The sequence below is a fragment of the Crocodylus siamensis genome, chromosome 5, assembly GCF_052110815.1.
Source record: "Crocodylus siamensis isolate JL-2025a chromosome 5, ASM5211081v1, whole genome shotgun sequence".
NCBI classification, from domain to species: Eukaryota; Metazoa; Chordata; order Crocodylia; family Crocodylidae; genus Crocodylus; species Crocodylus siamensis.
In genome coordinates, this window is record NC_143399.1 from 184876051 (window position 1) to 184897481 (window position 21431).

The 21431-nt window shown below is 43.5% G+C and overlaps 1 long non-coding RNA gene across 1 annotated transcript in view; it reads left to right on the forward strand.

The window, feature by feature from the left end:
- Window positions 1-987: 987 nt before the first annotated feature.
- Window positions 988-21431, forward strand: part of LOC149865031 (uncharacterized) — a 130657-nt gene continuing 110213 nt past the window's right edge. The window contains exon 1 of the long non-coding RNA XR_016442711.1: window positions 988-1131. This is a non-coding gene — a long non-coding RNA (uncharacterized LOC149865031). The remainder of the gene's footprint in view (window positions 1132-21431) is intronic.

A 21431-nucleotide genomic window follows, 5' to 3' on the forward strand; every position in this document is an offset into this window, starting at 1 on the left:
TCCATCTTCTTCCCTCTCAGATGCAAAGCTTAGTGTGTGCTTGGCTTAGTGTAAGAAAATGAATTCCTTCAAGAAGTCCCTGAAGGAACATGTTTCTTAAAGTTTTGATCTCATCTATCTATCTGTTATCTAAATATGGATAGGCTGGCTTCCCTGCTGGACAATAGTTCTGGGCACACAGAATTCATGGCCTGCAATTCTGTTGGTAAGTTCCCCTTGTGCTGCTCAGTTGAACTGTGATAATGCTATCATCAGAATCATAATGCCCATTACCTCTGTCTTCTCCCTGAACAATGAGGAAAGTGTTTGGGAAGCCCTAGTTTTGATTCTTTTTAAAAATATTAAACCATTAATACAGTACCTATAAATGTGCATGATCAATTGACTGACTGCAGCTAAAATAGCTAGATTTTAAAAACACTTAAGGGGTAACAACTGATGATACCATCCATTTGAAGTGGTCTCACCCTCTGTTCAGTGGAAATTCTGGATATTTTCTTTACATGCTTTTCCATTTGTTTGCTTATACACTCTTCTGCAGAATTTGACAGTCAGCAAAGGAACCGTTTAACAATCATATTTGTTTAGTTATTATAGTTGCATATTATCATTGGCTCTTCGGGCCTTGAGTGCTACGTGCATTAGGGGCTTCTTGCATTCCCTGATCTCACAAGTACCCTGGGTGCCATCTGCTATGCCAGGACCCACCATTTCTTCTTTCTTCCATGACTGTATCTCTCTGGTCATGTGTATCAGTTGAGTGCAAGATTACCACCAGATCCTGCTGCCTTCAGCCTTTTCCCTTTTGGAAGTTGGCAATTCGGCCAACCTTTCTCCTACTCCCCTAGTCTCAGGCTTCTCCAGGGAATTTCTACAACTCTTTCTCACACAGACAAATACTACTTGCTGAATTTTCTTTCTGTTTTTATTAGTCCCAGGTGCTGCCCCACCCACCCAACTGGGTTCATCAGAGAAACACCTGTTCTGTTGCAGGAGAAGTAGAGTCACTGAACTGAAAGGAGTCAGCCATTCGGTGATAGTACATGGTTCAGAGAAGCTGCCTGGTTAATTAGAGCAGCTCCTGAAGGGCACAAAATGAAGAGAGGTGAGGGGGAACTGAAAATGCCTCTGGTAAGTTTGTAAAACCTGTGAGTTTAATGATTATGGCATGGAGAAAGGAATTTGCAAGCTAGTTTGTAAACTGCCTAGATTAAGGAACAAAAATAAATCAACCATTCAAAACCAAAAACAGAAAGATGGCTTCAGCTGAAGATCTAATTCAGTCCATCTTTGTTCAGAACAGCACTTAAGCATGTGCTTAACTTTCAACTGTTGGTGTAATTGTTGTCCTGAATCAGGCTTCCAGGGCCCCAATTCAAAAAAACCCCCATCTCTGTGGATGCCATGAGGAAATATTAAAAGATGAGGTTTGTCCAGCAACACTTACTTGGCTGTATTGGATGTGTTGTGTGGGATTCTTCAAAAGCACTTGCCATGGGTCTGACTCTCCTCCCACTGAAGTCAGTGTGAGAGCTAAGTTAGGCTGATGCTGAGTGCTCTTGAAAATATTATCTTTTTGGAGTATTTTTTTTTTTTGTGTGTGTATGTGACTTTCTTTTGTGAAATAAAAATTATAGTGTATTATTACATGGGTAACTAGGGTGGCACTGGAATTAAAATCTCATTCAGGTTGTATATGAAAAATGAAGTTGGCTGTTTTTATTCTCATTCTTGTCAAAGAATTCCCTCTGCATGAACGCCTCCATCCATTCCACAGAGTCCCACAACTGAAATAGAAATGATTTGTATGACGTCAATTGGCTATAGGTGGAACCCCGAATAGTCCTTGCTGCTATTCCTGGTTCCAGCAGACTGTTGCTTTTTTGAGCAGTGCAGAGTTGCTAGCCTTTTTAAAACAAAAGGAGAAAAATGATTGCCCCTCATCTTGTCACAGACATTAACTACTGATTGAAATCACTTTTGTTTGCTTTGACTGTAACTAGCAATGGACTTAGCTTATTTCATTGCCTCTTTCTGTAAGCTGTATGTCATGCATAAGGAAATTGTTAACAAAATTCCTGGTGATGTGTGGCAAAAGCAAAAGAACTGAACTTTTTCATAGTGATGGGAAGAAGCATAAACTCAAGGTAGTAAGTGTCTGCATTTGGTTTCATTTAAAATGACAGTGCCTCCTGTGGCTGAAATTCATGTCCAGCTTGATAATGTGGAAGAGGTTACATTGTTTTCATAGAGCAGCAATTACTTTGCATACTTGTAAATAAAATAAAACCAGAATGTCATTTTGTGGAGGTGGTGTTGAAAATGCAAGCGTATGAACGGATTGAGAATAAACAAATGCGGAGAACTTGGAGTATCTAGGACCTATATGCAGAGCTTCATTCTCCTCTCCTTGTTTTTCTGTTTTATAATAGGGCAGTGTGCCAAGAACATTTTACATCAAAGCAAATGGGGAGACTTGGTTACAGCAATTATGTGAAATTATCAGGAATTCTCAAGACAGGAAAGTGATAACAGTACTGGGGAATATCACCTCTGGAATGTACGAGATGTAGATAGTTTCAAAGAGGTTCTTGTCTCTCTTGGTGTTACTTGACTGTTCATGTAAGAATCCCCCAATAGCTCCCATTTTAATAATATGGAATTGGATATTCTTCTTTTGTACCACATTGTTTCTGTGTCTTAATATCTTGTTTGGGTGAGGAACTGACTACTTTGCTGTGAATTAATTTACTGCATAAGGCCTCTGTACTTGGGTCTTTTCTTTTAACGGAGATGAGGAAAGGCCTTTTTATTATCTTATTTAAGTCTAGACTGGTTTTAAATTGGTAGAGACACTTATAAACAGTAACTTGAATCCCAGTGAGGCACTGAGTAAAAGCTGTGTGCCACTGGTGGCAGAAAGATCAAAAGGGAGGAAGTCCTTTATTCCTGTGGAAGAGAATGTGGGGTATGCACTGCATTTTTCCCTTCTAGCAAAATCCACAAAAAACCCAATAAATCCCTGAGTCTCCATGAGGTTAATCTCAAGTGCCCTCCCCTGTTGGATAGGAGGGGTTTGGAACTTCTTGCGCAGGACGGAGGGCAGATCTTCACACTCAGTAAAGACAAAGCTGCTGTGAAATCCATTACATACCTTTTGGTATAAAGGGCACAGACAGAAGTTATTTCTTGTGCAGTCGCCCACCCCCCAAAAGCCTTCTGCAGAGCGCTTTTAAAGCGGCTGATCACACGAAAAATGAATCCTCCTCAAATGAGGTATCAGATTAAGGTGTTCTACTTTAGAGAGCCATTGGGAACTTGTGTTCCCTAGAGTTAATTTGTCCTGTAATCAGGGCTGGACTAATGCAGCCAAGCCCAGCCCCCAGGGCTGTCAGCAAGGAGGGAAGGCGGAAGGAGCAGCAGGGAGCTGCCAGCTAGGGTTTGCCTGGCCTGAGCTGGATTATAGATGGTTTTGTGTGCTGAACTTCTGTTCTGTTGCAGGTATAGGGTGATCACTGATCACTTTTATACCAGTCAAATTGTAATGTCTGTAGCTGGCCCTTGTGTTTATTTTTAAATGGCATCTCTTGTGTTTTAGAAACTGTTCTTTCCTCCCACACCCCTCTGCTCCAGTAGCTCTAGCAGTACCATGAAGTGGGTGCAAAAAAGGACAAAATGATTACAAAATAGTACTAATATGCTACACAAATGTGGAAAGTATGAAAGGGAAAAATATTACAGCTTGTGGAAAATCTATGCATGGGTCAAGTCTAGCCACAGCAGCATCTAATTGTTCACATGATAATTGTTCATTATTCACAGTCAACAGTCTGTGTCATAGGATGTCTGGGATTTAGTTCAGATGGGAATTATTCCAAGGATATTATTGACCAGCAGAGACGCTGAGGCAGTAAGAAACCCTTTGATAGATATTTGTGCTTATACAGGTTTTTCTATTTTGTACCCAAAGAAATAAAAGAACAGATTGATACTTTTCTTAACAGCAAAGTCTGCTGTTAACTAGGTTTTGGTAATAAGGTCATAGATGACAGGAAATACTGAATTATCCCACAAGTACTAATAGAGCAGTTCAGTAGTAATTTAGTACTACTTGTGTGCATCTATGGGTGCTATTAGCACAGAGCACTAAACTTGGGTTCGTTGCATTGGAATTTATTATGCCTTGGCACCACGTTTCCATGTGCACCCAGGACCACATCAGGTTGAGGCTACTCCAACCCAGCTCAGCTGGCATGGGTCCCAGGGGGCCAGTCTTCCAGCCCGCAGCTACTCTAACCCAGCTCAGCTTTCTGCAGAGGGGCTAGTTAAGGCTCAAGGGTGGTCCATTTGTGGGGCTAGCCAGCAGGCAGCTCTTGTAGTGAAGCACCCTCATGCCCCAGCCAGACTGTCAGCATCTATACATGCATTGCTGTGCATTAAAGACTGCTGCTGCAGGATAGTACTTGTAAATACAAGTACTAACCTATGGTGGAGTGAATTAGTTTCATATAGGTTAATAGGCCTGCACCTGTACATGCTGAGACTTTTATTGCAGAGCTAATTAGGCAGCTCTGCAGTAAATGTCTCATGTAGATCTATCCTTGAATCATAGAATCCATGAGTGGGAAGGGACCTAGACAGATCATCTAGTCCGACCCCCTGCCATGGGCAGGAAGGAGCACTGGGAGTGGCAGGGGTCATAAGACCCCAGCCAGGTGCCTATCCAGTCTCCTCTTGAAGATTTCCAGGGAAGGTGAGAGCACCACCTCTCTGGGGAGCCTATTCCAGGCTCTGGCCACCCTTACCGTGAAGTAGTTCTTCCTAATATCTAACCTAAACCTATCCTCCCTCAGCTTGTGGCCATTGTTCCTGGTGACTCCAAGCGGGGCCTGGTGAACAGACTTTCCCTGAGTCCCTGCTGCTGGCCCCTGATAAAGCTGTAGGCAGCCACAAGATCCCCCCACAGTCTCCTCTTGCAGTGACTGAAGAGATTCAGGTCCCTCAGCCTCTCCTCATAGGGCTGGCCGCGGAGGCCCTCAGCCATACAAGTGGCCTCCTCTGGACCCTCTCCAGAGTGCAGCGCCCAGAACTGGACCCAGTACTCCAGCTGCGGCCTGACCAGCGCTGCATAGAGGGGGAGCAAGACCTCTCTGGACCTGTTCGTGATGCCCCTGTTGATGTATGACAGGGTGCGGTTGGCTCTGCCTATTTCTTCATCGCATTGGCGACTCTTTCATGCTGGAGTCAATCCTGACTCCAAGATCCCTCTCTGTCTCTGTGCTGCTGAGAGGGTCAGCCCCTAACCTATAACCATAATGCTGGTTCCCTCTCCCCAGGTGCAGCACCCTGCACTTGTCCTTGTTGAACTGCATCCTGTTCAGATCCGCCCACTTCTCTAACCTATCCAGGTCTGCCTGGATGCGTTCCCTGCCTGCCGGTGTATTCACTTTACCCCACAGCTTGGTGTCATCAGTGAACTTGAACAGGGTGCTTTCCACACCCTCGTCCAGATCGCTGATGAAGATGTTGAACAGCACCGGCCCAAGGACCGAGCCCTGGGGGACTCCGCTTCCCACACCCTCCCAGGTTGACTTCGACCCGTCCACCACCACCCTCTGGGTGCGCCCCTGGAGCCAGTTTGTCACCCATGTGACAGTGCATTCGTCAATGCTGCAGTCCCTCAGCCTGCCCACCAGAATTGGGTGGGACACTGTGTCGTAGGCCTTCTGGAAGTCCAAGAAGATGACATCAACTTCCTCCTTCCTGTCTAAGCTCTTTGTTACCTGGTCATAGAAGAAGACCAGGTTAGTCGGGCAGAATCAGCCTTGCATGAACCCATGTTGGTTACCCCTCAACATCACTTCCCCTGCAGGGCTCTCACAAATGTGGCCCTTGATAATTTTTTCAAAGACCTTCCCCAGGATAGAAGTGAGGCTGACTGGCTTGTAATTGACAGGCTTTTCCTTCCTCCCATTCTTGAAAAGGGCCACATTGGCCCTTTTCCAGTCCTCAGGGACTTGGCCCAAGCACCAGGAGTCCTCGAACAGCTGTGCCAATGGCTCCGTGATGACACCAGCCAATTCCCTCAGCACCCGCGGATGAAGGTCATCCGGGCCCACTGACTTGGACATATCTAAGCCCTCCAGGTAGTCCTTAACTAGGTCTGAAATAACAGTTGAGGGACTTGCAGCCTTCCTGGGCCTCTCTACGCTGTCACCCAAGAGCACCCTATTGTCAGTGGACAGGAACACGGAAGCAAAGAACTTGTTGAAGAGTTCTGCCTTCTCTCGCGTGTCCGTCACCAACTGCCCTGCTCTGCCCCGCCACGTAGTTCAATGCTTCCTGCAGCCTAATTACTAGCAGCTAGTTGACATGCTGATCATTCTCAGACCTCTGTCTTTCTTTCTTTCAGTGTGAATGAGGAAACTAAAAGGATTAGGGTTTTTTCTGTTCCCTCCAAATCTCAAACTAATGGAATGGGGAGGCATGTTCCCCTCCTCATCTTTTCCATTAATAATTTATGTGATCCTCTGTATGTCATGGTTCTGGTTAAAGCAGATTCAAAAATGTGCTACATGGTTCCCATGAAAACATGTTATTCACTGCAATTTTCATATTTTTTTGACAAAACCCAAAACATGATTTTGGTCAGGTTTTTCCAATGTTATAATAAAAAAGTCCATTTGACAAGATAAGAGTGAACAAAACCAAATCATTCTCCAACATTTTAAATATGTCTTTTGGTGCCCAAGCTTCTCTGTTGGAGCCCCTGGTAATGATGGGCAAATTTCAAAGGTTCAGGTTTACTTCAAAAAACACACTATGACCTTCAGATTTTGGTGGTGGGGGGGGTTGTTTTGTTTTTTGTAGGCCCCTGGTGCCTGCAAAATGAGGGTGAAAATCTTGTAAGGACATGACTTTTTCCATGAGGTTTCTTTGGTACTTTTTGTACCCAGCTGAATTGGAAAGGTAGGGCCCCCTACTAGTCCTTCCATCTTGTATTCTACCTTAATCCCACAAGCCACTAGGGATTTAGGCTTCTGGCTCCTACACAGAGCCATCTGCACGGATGCTTATCTGATGCACTTTTTATTGATTTCCCCCAACACTTATCCCTCTGTGGACAGAGGAAGACCCTGGTGCATGCCTACCTTCCATGTACCAGGCTGCCTCTTCAGGAACCTCCTCTGGAGGATCTGGATGAACTTCTCCCTGAACCTCTTATTTTATGTGCTCACTGCCCACCGCTCCTCTGATTCCCAGGACCTCTAGGTCAACATCTTCCTGGCTGTGGCCAGATTTACCATCTGCCAGACCAGGAAGGAGGCCCTGGCTAGATGGAATCTAGATAACTGTTGGGTTTTTTTCTGTTGCTCCTCCATGTGCGTCTCCAGGCAGTGTTTCTCCATTGCCTGCTTGGATATGTTTGGGGGGCAGTGGGCGCTAGTTGGTGCTCTCTTCTTGGGATCCCCCCTTCAAAACCATCATTATCAACCTGTGACCTCCACTTCTGTCCCGCTTTTTCAATTGTTGTCCCCACTAATCAGTTGGTATGCATCTAGTGTCCTCCCTGTAACCACGAGAAGCTTGTAGTTTTCCTGGCAGGCCTATGTCATTGCTCCACATGCACAGCAGATAGACCTAGCACAACCAGTATGTGCAGAAATGGTGAAAATGGAAAACAAAACTGAAGCTCAAATAACATTTAATTGGCATGTGCTCAGTTTGGTCGTAGAAGGTTATTGGGGTAATTTTTATATTTGAACCCCTATAAGCATCTGCAGCTTTAATTTAGGAACACTGGACTTCAGCTTAAAAAATTATTTGAACTTGTTTCTTGATAATTTCTGAAAGCTTAATTTTTCTTAATATTCAAAGTTGCACAGCATTTTCACAGCTGAAATAAAATAACATAATTCTCACTCACTCTCTCTGCCTTTGACCTGGGAAGTATTTGTGGAGCCAGTTCCCAAGACTTCAAAAAAATTGACTAAAAGATAATAAAAACGTATGTCAACATTGTAGACTTTGCCTTTACCACTTCATTGCTACTTCACTGATCAAAAGGAGAAAGAAGTCATTATTAATGTTTAATCTAGCTAATACTCCAGTGGTATTACAGTCCCACTTGGCTCAATTCTACTCCACTTGCTTTGCCTGAGCTAGACTGATGCCATGAATCTGAAATACTTGTAGCAGATAAAAATAAATCTGACACCAAACAGACTGAAATAAAAAAGAATTTCATTAAGCTGGACATGTTTGAAATATGGTGACTCCCCAAGGAACAGTAGCATGGAAATTAGACAAAAGCCAGCAGTTTCCCTGTTGTAAAATCAAAGCTCAACATTATTTCAAAGTGGCACAGCTTTTAAACATTAATAGCATTAAGCACATCCATTGTTCTGGGCTGTTGTCTTCTAATCTGGATTTGTTTGCCTATAATAACTTTCTCTGAAATACTGTTGTGTTTGTAACCATGAGGTTATGAATACACTGGTCTAGGAAACTTTTTATGTGGTTCTTGCAGTGAAGAAAAGCAAGGCTTTCTTCATAGTTTATTACAATAGCACTAGGCCTGAGCCAACCCACTAATTCAGATCCTATTCAATACAGGAAAGTTTAGCTCTGGATTTAACCTGGGTAGAAGTTTGTGTATACTTTGACTTTTGAGAATAGTAGTGGTATACTGTCCCAGTGGTATTTGGGATGATATTGTATCAACAACAGGGATAGACTTGTGCCAGTCAATGCAGATTTTACTACAGCTGAAAAATCCTGATTAAGAGTTGCTGAAATAAGAGGTTCTATAAGGTAATTTGCTCTCCAGAGGGTATTCATTATTGCTATCCTGCTCTTGTTTGCATATCATAGAAGTAGGGTCGGAAGGGTCCTTGTAGATCTTCAAATCTGACCCCCCCCCCCCCCCCCGCCTGGGCGGGAGAAAAAAAACAAACTGGACTCAAATGAGTCCAGCCAGATAGGCATCAAGCCTCTTCTTAAAGACCCTCAGGGTAGGAGCCAGCACCACTTCCCTTGGAAATTGGTTCCAGCTCCGAGCCGCCCTAACCGTGAAGTAGTTCTTGCGGATGTCTAATCTAAACTACTCTCCAATAATTTGTGTCCATTGTTCCTCGTCATGCCAGGGGGCGCTAGGGGAAACAGTGTCTCCCCCAAACCCTTCTGGTCCCCCCTAGTGAGTTTATAGACAGTCACCAGGTCCCCCCTCAGCCTTCTCTTGTAAAGGCTGAACAGGTTCAGGTCCTGCAGTCTTTCAGTGTAGGGTCTGCCCTGTTGTCCCCTGATCATGCGGGTGGCCCTCCTCTGCACCCTCTCAATGTTGTCCACATCCCTCCTGAAATGGGGCGCACAGAACTGGACGCAGTACTCCAGCTGTGGCCTGACCAGCATCGCATAGAGGAGGAGGATCACCTCCCTGGCTCTACTTGAGATGCACCTGTGGATACCCGACAAGGTCCTGTTAGCCCTGCCAGCTGTGACCTCGCATTGTCGGCCCATGTTCATCTTGCAGTCGATAATGACTCCAAGATCCCTTTCTGCCTCCGTGCTCTCTAGAAGGGAGTTTCCCATCTTATAAGTGGGCTGCTGGTTTCTACTGTCCAAGTGCAGCATCCTGCACTTGTCAGTATTGAAACGCATCCTGTTCATATTAGCCCACTCCTGTAACCTATCCAGATCTTGCTGCAGTCTTTCCCTCCCTACTAGCGTGCTCACCTCACCCCAAATTTTGGTATCATCAGCAAATTTAAACAGGTTGCATTTCACCCCATCATCCAAATCACTGACGAAGAAATTGAACAGCGCAGGCCCAAGGTAGCAACATTGGCTAAAACTTCTAAACTAAATTAAGGCACCTATGGCCATGCTGTGACAGCTTAATAAACTTCCTGCCTGTTAGAGCTGCAGAGTGCTTGCAGAGTGAACTGTGCCTGTTAAGGACCTTTTAATGAAGTTGCCTGATTTTTCAGTTCTTCATATTAGGCACCCAGATTTTCAGCTTTTAAATGTCAGCCGTAGGCTACAGCACACTTTCCTGAGTGCTGCTCTCAGGCTTTAGTCATGCCTGGGTCAGACCAGTACAGGTTATGATGGTTCCTCCTGTCCAGTAGGCTAGTTTTCAAGGCTGCAGATGTGGTGCTTGTGCAAGTATGGGTTGGCTGTTGCATTACCCAATAAAGATAAATTTATATTGCTTTTCTGGTGCTCCTGAGAGTGCTTCAAAGAAATATGCCATGCCCACCCACTCCCTGGTGCATGTTAAACCTGGAAAGAAGACAGTGAAGCGGTCCCAAAGTAACTCCTGCTCTTGCGTTCTTTCCTCCACTTCCCCATACGCTGCTGTCAAGCTCTGTCTCTGGCGAACGTGGCAATGGCAGCAGGGAGTGCCCACAAGGTGGCTTCATGTTCATTGCCTCCCTTCCAGTCTGGTAAAGAGCAGGAGTAGGTGGATGGGGCTGCTTCTTGGTAGAGCAATTGGAGGCATTGCTAAAGCCATATGGATGTGTCTGAAAGTCTAGTAAGCGTCAGTTAGTTACTGTTGCATTTCCTGTTGGTGCAACTTATCAGGAGGGGTGGTGAGTTGCCTGGTGCCTAATGATTCTGATCTGCCAGACCCCAGAACACAATGGAAATTGTTAGCTAAAACTGTTCTTGCTACTGAAGCTGCTGGCAGGGGGACTCCTTGGGACTGGGAAAGTACCAACCAGTTCAATTCTTGGGAATGTTAAGCATTTTTGAATGGTGCTTACCCAGTTCCTTTTCCACCATTCTTGTTCCACTGTTTCTGGAAAACAATAACTGCTCAGCCGTCTCGCCTTCACAGATGAAAATGAAGCTCCACCTACCTGAGCCTAGTGGTCTGTGGGGCTAGGCCCTGACAGCTTCTATAGGCAACAGTACACGAGGTATGGATACACTGCATCTGGCTTCCTTTCAGGGTGCCCCCTCTCCCCCAAATGACTAGCTGCCTATTTGTGGCTGGGTCAATGTAGGACTGGTGCCCTTTAGCACTAATCCGGAATGAGACTCCAATTCATGTCTCCGGAGACATGGAGGGAGGTTATAAGTATTCTGCTGCCATGCCCTTTCCAAAGGTGTAGTCCAGGCCAAAATATTCTTTTCATCTAGGAAATTATTTAATTTTTGGCATTATTGGGCTATGTGAGATGACTGTATGTTCTGTGCTGCTAAGCTGCAAGATAATATATGAAATGAAACTTCATTAAGAGCACACAAGGGAGTACAGGGAGGTAATGTCTGCGCACTCGTATGGGATTATACTAATAACATTGTACGTTGTTTAGGTATTTGCTGCCCTTGGAGCATTAATGAGAAGTCCAGACAACAAAGCTCTGTGATTACATCTTACTCTTTAACTGAAATACTTCATCAAAAATGCTTATCTCTTGATTAAGCACTCTATCTGCACCAGATTAAAATTTAACAACAAAGCTTTAGGAACTGTTCCTGTCTTAATTGTAAATGCAAAATCTGTGTGTGTGAGTGTGTGTATGTATAGGCAGGGAAAACTTTTTTTTTTAATTGCCTTCAATGCAAAATTTTATAAAGGCAAATTGGGGAAAATGATGATAAGATTCATATTCTTAACAAATGACTATCTAGATATTTTGTGTACTTTCATCACTATTACAATGTATTGATGTGTCCTTTTTATGTTGCTTGTACTGTACCTAGCACAATGGGGTCCTGGTGAATGACTGGGGTTCACAGGATCAGTGTCTACTGATCATGGTAAGACTCTTTTTTTCCACCTGAGTAATGATATCAAGTACAGCTGCCAAGGTATATGATACTTCATACATACCGCATCTTTTAGCCTGTAGGACTGTGATTTTTTGGTCTTTTTTTTCATTTGCAGACCCTTAAATAATTTTGAATGGAGGTGTGGACTTGGGCTGTGCAAAGCTTCAGGTGCTGATTCAATTTGGCCCAATTTGGTGGCCAAATCTCCAAATCCAAATCGAATCGGGACCAATTAAAAGGTCCGAATTGATTCAGAGCTCTTCAAATTGATTCCAAAAAGATTCAGAGAGCTTTGGCGATTTTTTGAGCAGCCCTCGTTGGCTGCAACAGGGAGCTGGACCCGGACTCTGCGCTGGTAAGTAGGGGGCTGGCTGAAAGATGTGGGAGGGACCATGGGGGGACCCCTGCCTGGCCCCATTCCCTGCCTGCTCCCCAACCCCCCTGAGCACCTCCTGATCCCCGCCAAGCTGCCCCTATGGCTGCCCCATCTGGCCCCAGCTCCCAGGGTTGTTTTTTGTTTTTTGGGAGTTTTTTTGTTTTTGTTTTTGTTTTTTTTTTTAAAAAAGCCCCCGCTCACCAGGTGCTGCCAGGTGTGTGTATGTGGGGGGGTGATCCCCACTGCCCCATGATGTGTGGGGGGGTTCTGCCATGAGCCCCCTGCCCCGCTTCTGGCCCTTAAAAGAGGCGGACTCACCGGCTGCTGCAACAGCCTCAGGGCTTCTGGGGGCTTGTGGCAGAGCCCCCCCATGCAGCGTGGGGCAGCTGAGATTGCCCTCCCTCACCGGGCAGAAGCCAGTGAGCCCAGGGTTTGTTTGTTTGTTTTTTATTTAAAGGGCTGGGAGCTGGGACTGAGGGGGGGGACTGGGACAGTAGGGAGGGGAGTCAGGGGCCCCCATGACAGAGCCCTCCACATGGTGCAGGGCAGCCCTGCTGGCCAGGAGCTGGTGAGTGTGGGCTTTTTATTTTTTCAAAGAGCTGGGAGCTGGGGTGGATGGGGCAGTCATTGGGAGCAGGCAGGGGATGGGACCTGTTTGATTTAGAGATTTAGCTGATTTGGCAGCAGCCAGATTTCCAAATCAGATTTGGCCAAATCAGTTCGGGACAGTGATTCAAATCACTGCCCTTTAAATTGGATGAATCTGAAGCAAATGCTAGCTGCTTTGCAAACGCCTAGTGTGGACCCCTTTGAATGGTAAATATGGGTATTCACATACTTTTGGTTGATCGTAGTCATGTTTTGCAGATCTTAGACATAATCTGGAGACACCTGGGGTTTTGAGGGGGGAGGGAACCCTTGGGTGTCTTCAGACCACAGTTTGAAAACCAGCGACCTTGGACAATGGCTCTTGATGTTTTTATGCTAAAGACACTCCTTCCTAGACTCAGGGCAACACTTGAAAAATGTCAATGCTTTAATTCTTCTGTTGCAAAGAACTCAAAAGACTACAGCAGGTCAGTCATGTTTTTGACCTTGTGGATTGCTAACCTGGTTAACATCCTGTTTGAAATCTCTGTGAATTGTATGCTGGGATCTGCACACACAACAGTGCTAAAATTGTGCAACACCCTTAAAAGGTTCTCATGGCACCCCAGGGGTCTGTGGCATTGTAGTTGAAAATCACTGCTCTAGGATCTTGAAATGGGTAGAAAATCTAAGTAGCTACCGTATTGTAGGAGTGAGGTAGGATCATGGATCATTGAAAGACCTGTTCAGTAGCCATGCTCCTTGGCTCGGAGAGGCTCTGGGATGACTGCTCAGGCACAATGCCTCAGAGCTGGTGCTGGACCAGTCCAAGCCACCTCCTTCATGTAGGGCAAAAAAACATGAATGAGTCCTAAATGATTACTTTGGCAGAAAATAAAGTAGCCAGAAGGTTAATGAAAAGTAAATCTCTGAAAATAGAAACTTGTATTCATAAAATTCACAGCTCTTTGATTATTCTTCATGTTTAACACATAATGGGGCATACAATTAGGGCTCAAAAATAACTTCAACCTTGTTTTGCAGAGGTAATCACTAGATCCTACATGTGAAAATGGCTCTGAGCATGACCTTTCCGAGCCCATTAAAACAGGGGAGGGATGACCTACTTTTTGTGAGGGTACAGCATCTTCTCTCTGCTATCAGACTGCAATTTTCAATGACCTTTTGCACTGTAGTTTTGTGTCATGTTTAGATGCTTAGGACACTCCTTTATCTTTTTTTTTTGCTCCCTTCCTTCTTTTTTTTTTTTTTTTATTAAAAACGGTATTGTTCTCTACTCCCCTTGTTATAGCTATCAGGAGACAGCCAAACTTAATTAACGGATGGGTCGCAGAGTAGTTTACTGTTAGCCTGCATGAGAGAGAAGCTTTAATACTTCAAACCTTTACACTTTGCAAGAGAGTAAAGCATGGTTCACTGATCATGGAATACTTGGAACTCTTTAGGAGGACTGTGGGGCATTTTAGACTATAGTGAATTGTCTGATATTATTAACTTAAGCAGGCCAACACTTACTGTAATTCAAACTGTTAACACTTCCTTTTCCCTTTACTTCAGTGTTTTGTCTGGTCTTCAATACACTTGGTGACCATAGATCACCAAGCCCTTGTCAACCTATTCATTAACTCTGGGTGTTGGTCAGTTTAATATAACCAATTTAGAAATCCCTCTGTAAACAATGATATACTTCAAAGACCACTGGGCATAAATTCCTTACCCAGATGCATTTTTTTTTTTTTAAAAAGCTACCATGTTTGCTTGCTGTGTATTAAACAACAGTGCAAAGAAAACATGGGATGAAAAAAATATGGTCTTGTTACATGGACAGGTCTTCACAAACTGGCTGAATGATTTAGTTGGAGTGTTATGCCTTGATGTGGCTAAAAGGAAAATAATGGAGCCAAGCAGGGGGTCAAAAGCAACATGAAACAGTGATTAAAGCTGTTTATATCTCTTTGTTGGCATGGATACAATCATAAGCTCATTAAACATTTTGGAGTTTGGAAACTTAGCTCAGAAAGCAGCCTGAAAGAGTATCTGCTGTTCTGTTTGCATATATACTCCCTGTACGTGCACTGCCAAATAGAGAAACGGATTTCAGATAAATCCGAGTAATACATAGTATACATACACGTGTGTTGGCAGATATTACAAGAATAGTTGAAGGCGATTCATCAGACATTTGTTTCTAATATTGAGGTACACAATGTTTTGTGTGTCAGAACACCAGGCTGGAAAAGTTTCAATATGTGATGTGTATAACAACAAGGACATGAGGAAAAAGTAGTTAGTTTGAACATACACAAGAGGCGTGATGCTCAAATAACATTGAAATTTAGTGACATTGGTGTACCTTATTCCCTTAGGCTCCTTTTGAAATTTACTTGACTAAATTAAACAAAACCCAGGTAGTTAGTTGAGTCTTCAATCCAAGGTCCATAAACTCGCACTTGGGAATGCTGAAACAAAGAAAGTTTGAAGTCAATCCCATGTACTCTATGTTGTGGTGGGGGGCATTGTTCTTTATGTCACTGTTCTTATACAATAGACTTCACATGGTAGTGAATTGTTCCTTTTTTCCCCAAGTTTAATGCTTTAAATGTTGAAATATGTTCAATGAGAGAGAATTTCTTTAGCTAGGCAGTGAGATTTTTCTCTTTGGTCATATAAAAGCAAATGAGTAACTTTAAACTATGCAATGTATAGACCATAAAGCTCAAACAGTATGTCTACTGGTTTATATAAATGCTATATACATCCAAACTTATTAGAATTAATAAAAAATAGGGCTGCAAGGGTCCTCATGAGGTTGTGTGGTCAATCTCTGCCTCAAGACTGTATTAACTGAAACCATTCCTGATGGATATTTGTACAACCTGTCCTTAAAAGCTTCTATTGATAGAGATTGCATAGTCTCCCAGGTGATCCATTATACCACTTAACTATTCTTCTAGTTCAACAGGTCTTACCTAAATCATCCATTGAAGTCCATAACTTGTCCTATACCCAGTGGACATGGACAAGAGCATATATCTTTCCTCTTTGCAGGAAAGATATCAGACCTTTTATGTATTTAAGACTGCTCTGTTATCAATCCCACATATCTTGTTTTGCTTATAATAAAAATATGGTTAAATATCATTAGATCAGAATGTTATAAAACCCAAAGATGACTGCAGAAGAGAGCAACTGTGCTTAATGGAGAATTAGGATGTAGTGGCCAAGGGGGACAAATATGGCTAAGGCAGCCTGGGTTTGATTCCTATCTCTTCCATAAATTTCTTCTGGAACCTTATGCCACTTGCTTAGTCTCCAAGGGTAGAATTCTCATAGTTGCCTATGGTAATTTTTCAAAATGAGACTCTGCTTCATTGCCTTAAAACTTTGACTCTTGCTGTGTCTAAGGCTCCACAGAACTGATCAAAAAGCATATTTGAAATTTTGATGGAAAATGGTACAATTTTAAGGGATCTGGCTTTTCTCCTTTTTGACCAGCTCTATGTTCCCTACCTTCCACACAGGAATTGGAATTTCCTACTTGGCAGGACTATAGCAGGAATAAGTATGTTGTCAATGTATATAAGGTGCTTAAATACGTGGTCTTGTATCAGAAAAAAGGAGTAATAGAACCCCCTTTTTAAAAAAAAAAAAAAAAAAAGGAATGTCTCTTGCAAATCAAGAAATTTGGCATTGGTGAGGCTTCGCCTTGAATACTGTGCCCAGTTTGGGGCCCTACACTACAAGAAAGGCATGGACAGACTGGAAAGCATCTGAGGCTGAGGGTGGATTTGATAAGTCTTTGAATACCTGAAGGGTGCTTTAAAGAGATGATGCAGGTAGCTTTTCTTTTCTTTGCAATTGTAGGGGATAGAACTAGGAACAATGATCTCAGACTGAAGCAGAAGAAATTTAGGTTGGAGCTTAGAAAGAACTTACTTTCTTTCTAATGCACAATGCAAAAGCGTTGGAACGAGCTACCTAGAGAGGTTCTGGAATTTCCATTTGGCAGACACTTGGCTGGGCCAATCCTGCTTTGTTCTCAGCACAGAACCAGAAGAGGTCAGCATCTTCGGGAAGCGATTGGTTCCTCAAGAGTTCCAACCACATTCCTAGATCAAAGGAATGTGGGCAAGTGAAGATAAGATTTGTACCCAGGCTCCCTTCCTTTTGGTGAGGGTGGGGGTGGATGGGCTTGTGTATAAAGGTTCTCCCTGTTTTTTCAAAAGGTGGGGAGATGTATCAGTTACCATAAACTGTCTTATTCTTCCAGACAGCTGCAGTTGGGAAGAGGCAAGCTCGGGATCTGGAGAATATGGGCAATATGTACTTTCCCTTCTTCTCCTCTCCCTTCCCCTCCCAGTCCAGTGAAAAAAATTGCAGTTTAATACCCATCAGCTAAGTACAGGCAGGCAAGAAGCCTGAGGTTGAATTGACTCAATCTTTGCAGGTTAGTCGAAGCAGTATAGATTGAATCAATAAGCAAATGAACAGACATTCACTTTTGACTCTGGTAATGCAGCAGCCCAGGCTAGAAGCTGGGGGCGGGGGAATGGGGAGCGAATGGAAGGGCTGGAGCATGCCTTCCTGCTCAGCTAGAGCAGACAGCTTGGGCCAAGGCTAGCCAGCTCACCCTGTGAGAGAAGGTTTGCAGGGGAGGTCTGAAGCATCCTGGGATGCTGGTTGATTGTGATTTAACTTGACTCTGGAGGGGATCTGGGACAGAAGTGCAATAAACCAATTTAACCTAAATCAATTAAGTTGGATACTACATCCATTCAAGTTTATCTTAAACCAGTTTCAGCTCATTTGAAAGTTGGTTATATGCACTGATCTTCTGTTGTGTTACAGATTTGAACCAGTTTATTATCACTTACACCAGTTTGTGCAATTTCTGCACCCTAGCCGTAAGAGGCATCTATACTAGAGACCTCTAATGGCATCTATACAGTTAACCTATTGCCAATTTCTAAATGAAGGCTTGTTTACCAATAAAAATTGAGGTCTCCATCTGGTAAATTATTAGAGTAAACCAAATCAGTGAAAGCCCTCTTTCCCCCCTCCCACTACTGCAGTGTGTCTATATTAGGGGCTTGTATTAGTATGAAAGGTTCTACCATAGACAGTGTCTCTATGTGGAACATACCTTTAAGGGGCTGAAATAGGCTGTGTTGACAGGGCAGCAAGTAGAGGTTTGGGGTTTTTTTTTAAGTAACATCTTTTGTGTTCCAAGCCAAATTAGCCAAATCAATTCCAAATCTGAGAGTCATTCAAGAACCACATGTGGCCCTACTATTGCCAAACATCCTCCACTCCCATCTGGGGCTTCAGATACTTCCACATCATTTGGCAAGCATCCTACGTGCAGGCCCAAGCCCAGAGGCCTGCACGTAGGATGCCCTCAAGGTTTCACTTGCCCTCAGCTGTATGGCTGCAGGAGCAAGCTAGGGAGGAGTCTCCCATTTCCATAAAGTGGGCAGAAAGCCAAGATCTTCCCACTGAAAATGAAAGTGGGAGGTTAACTATACATTACCTCTGTGGGTACTACCCTGTGTCAGAAAAGCAGTTATCCCCAGCAACTAGTAGTCAAAAGCATAGAGCCATGTTCCCCATTTGGAATATAAATCTTTTGCTTGTTGGGAGAGGGGCAGCTTGGTGAACACCTAATGGTTTGGGGCAAGCTCAGTAAAGGGAACTGGCAGGATTCCTTCCCACCACCCAACAGTGCCCATTAAAAAGGCATTTCAAAGTTTGGCTTTACTAATCTCAGAATCTGTCCAGCTATTCAAAAATTACAAAGAGAATCCTGCCCAGGGACACAGGGTACAGAGCATACGCTGGAGCAGGGAATAGTTTGACTGTGCTGGGCTCCTACCATGTCTGACCACTGGTATTCTAAACACTAGGCTGAAATCCTGGTATTTACTCATTGGGAATGGTAAAAATGCTGAATGTTGATCTATACTGATGCTGCCACTGCTGCTTTACTGATGACAGAGCTGCTGCGTCAGGGGCAGGAGTGGGGAATTCTAAAGATTAATGTAGGGTGACAGTCAGGCATGAATTTCTCTGTTCTAGAAAGAGAGCGTAGGCTGCAGAGTCTGAATTAATTGGAACAGCTTTCTTCATCTGATGCAACAACTTGTTTTCCCACTATAACTCAGTGAGGGATTTTCTCAGTCTTGACAGTGTGGCTAATGTGGTCAGATTTTATATGCCACTCTGAGTGGTATTAAATGCCTCAGTAATCAAACAGGAATATGGTGATGGAGAGTTTACCAGTAAGCAGTGTTGTAGGCAGGCTGTGCTGTGAATGCTAGCACATATACAGCCCCTATGTTTGTAGTCTGTCATACCGTAATAATAAAATGGACTGAAAAAACTCAGAGGACTGTGGGCTATGAGGATAAACCACAGTAACTATACCTTGAGTGTGCTGCCTATATAATTAACATGTTAAAAATCTGACAAGAGAAGGCTGAAGCAGGAGAAATGTAAATAACATAGCTGGAGTAATTCTATCATTAGGAGAACAACTAAACAATGGACTTTGCTGTTAAGGAAGCCATCACTGGAGCCATGGAACAGCAGCCTAGACTTCTGTCTGACAAAGGCAGTTTAGGTAGTGGTTAAAGAAGATTGTAACCAGAAAGGGAATGTTTTTCACAGCAAAACCTGAGACATGGGAGCTGCGTGAAGATGCTTCTTCCCCACTACAGGGAAAAGAGGACAGGTTTTTTCTGTGCCTTGGGAAGACATGGAGCTGGGCTCTCCCACCCTAGCACTTGCTTCCTTCCTTCTGGATTTTTGAATTGTAAGGATAAAAGTTGTAATTTAGAGAGACTCCCTGATTTAGAAGAGTTAGGAACTGGGTGATGGTCCCTCAGTTAAGCAATGAGCAGCTGTTCCCTAGGTTAGCTGCTAGGGTTTTACCACTATAAGTGATCAGAAACCAGTCTATACCTGTAACAAAACATAAGTTCAGCACACAAAACTGGTCTATACCCATAACAGAACAGAAGTTTAGCCCACAGATTGGTTTAAAAATAGTGGAACCTGGTCTAAGATTTGCCTTCCCACCGCCAAAGGGTGAGCGTGTGTTCTGTTTGCTACTGATCCAAACTTTGCTGCTCACAGAAAACCGTGTAACTTGGATCAATTCTGCCTCGGGCTTTTTGAATGTTTGTACCTTAGTCTTAAACAAACAAAGGCCCTGTAGAGGCTAACCTACTACTCCACAATAGAAGTTGTTGGTTTTTTTTTCTTCTCATTCATGCTTGACTGAATTCATCAAACCTTGTGATCACTACAGGACTAGTAAAAGCAATCTTATCCTTCTGCACTTTATTAGGGTGTGTATATGGGGAATCCCTCCAACCCAAATGTTTCTTCTAAAATTGTAGGATAACTTTCTGCTGTTAGTGTGTCATAGAAATGACAATCTGATCAGTATCCTACTTATGATGAGAGCTTGAAGATTCACTCTATAAAGCATTTAGAGGCAAGTGGAATGAAAGGTGTGAAGGGTGGGTGGTACTGCTAGCACCTGAAAGCAGAGCAGGAGACATGCATGTGCAATATATATGTATGTGTCATAGGAGATGTATTGCGTACAGTGTGTGTGTGTGCTGAAAATCAGACCCCCACATTAGCCTTTACACATTATGGTGGTGAAAGAACACACTTCTTTTTAATCAGACTGCTAGATCTAGATGAAGAAGAACAGAATTTTCAGCAACGTTTCTTCCTTTCAAAAGTAATTGGTACAACTCTTTTAATTAAGCAAGTACTGCATGTAGCAGCAGGACAGGCTTTGTCAACCCCCTTCACTACCTCCACCCACCCAGTGTCCCATTACTGCAACCTTTTCCCTACGCTTGTGTGCACAGACACCTCAGACCTGTTTCCTGCCTGCTTTGGCCTTTACCTTCAGTTGGGAATAAGTAACCCCTGCTTTTCTAACTAATACTATGTGCCCACAGTTATTATTAGAACTATATCCGATGCTTGCCAGAAATAAAAGTAATTACAAGCTTACAGGCTGGCACCTTTCTGTCTGCCTCCTGCAAATATTTAAGTCAGGGTTTTGTTACCTAACACTTTTGGTAATGAGTTGGTCAGTGGTATTTTTCCACTACCCACAGGTAAATGTGGACTGCAAAGATGTAGTCCCTCTGTCCTGTAAAGGAGACTGATGCCTCACAAAGGAAGAGACAGACCTTCCTCTTTTATTCCAGCCTTTCATATAGGCAGCAAAACAACCTTTGCTGGAGAAGCCCTGTGCTACTCAGCATTGAAGAGTGTTGTTTTGTTTCTTGCCTTTCACTCAGCAAGAGATTCAGAGGATTTATTGCAGCTTTGTACATTTAGACACAATTTTCACCCAACTTTTTGTCAGATGGCCTTCTGGCTGGAAGCGTTTCTGGCCATAGATAAGTGGGTAAGATGTCAGTGGCCAGGGCATGCTTTTTTCTTATTTATTATTGCTAATAAATATTAAAGCAGGCAGGAAGCCAGTTTACAGTTTTTCTGTTGGCCCATTGGTATACCTGGGATCACAATTTAGCAGTGCCTTGACCACCTGAAGCAGTAAATGGGAGTTTGATTTGGATTGGGCCCTTTGTGAGCTTTCCAGACATGGAGCTATGTCTGAGCATTATTATTC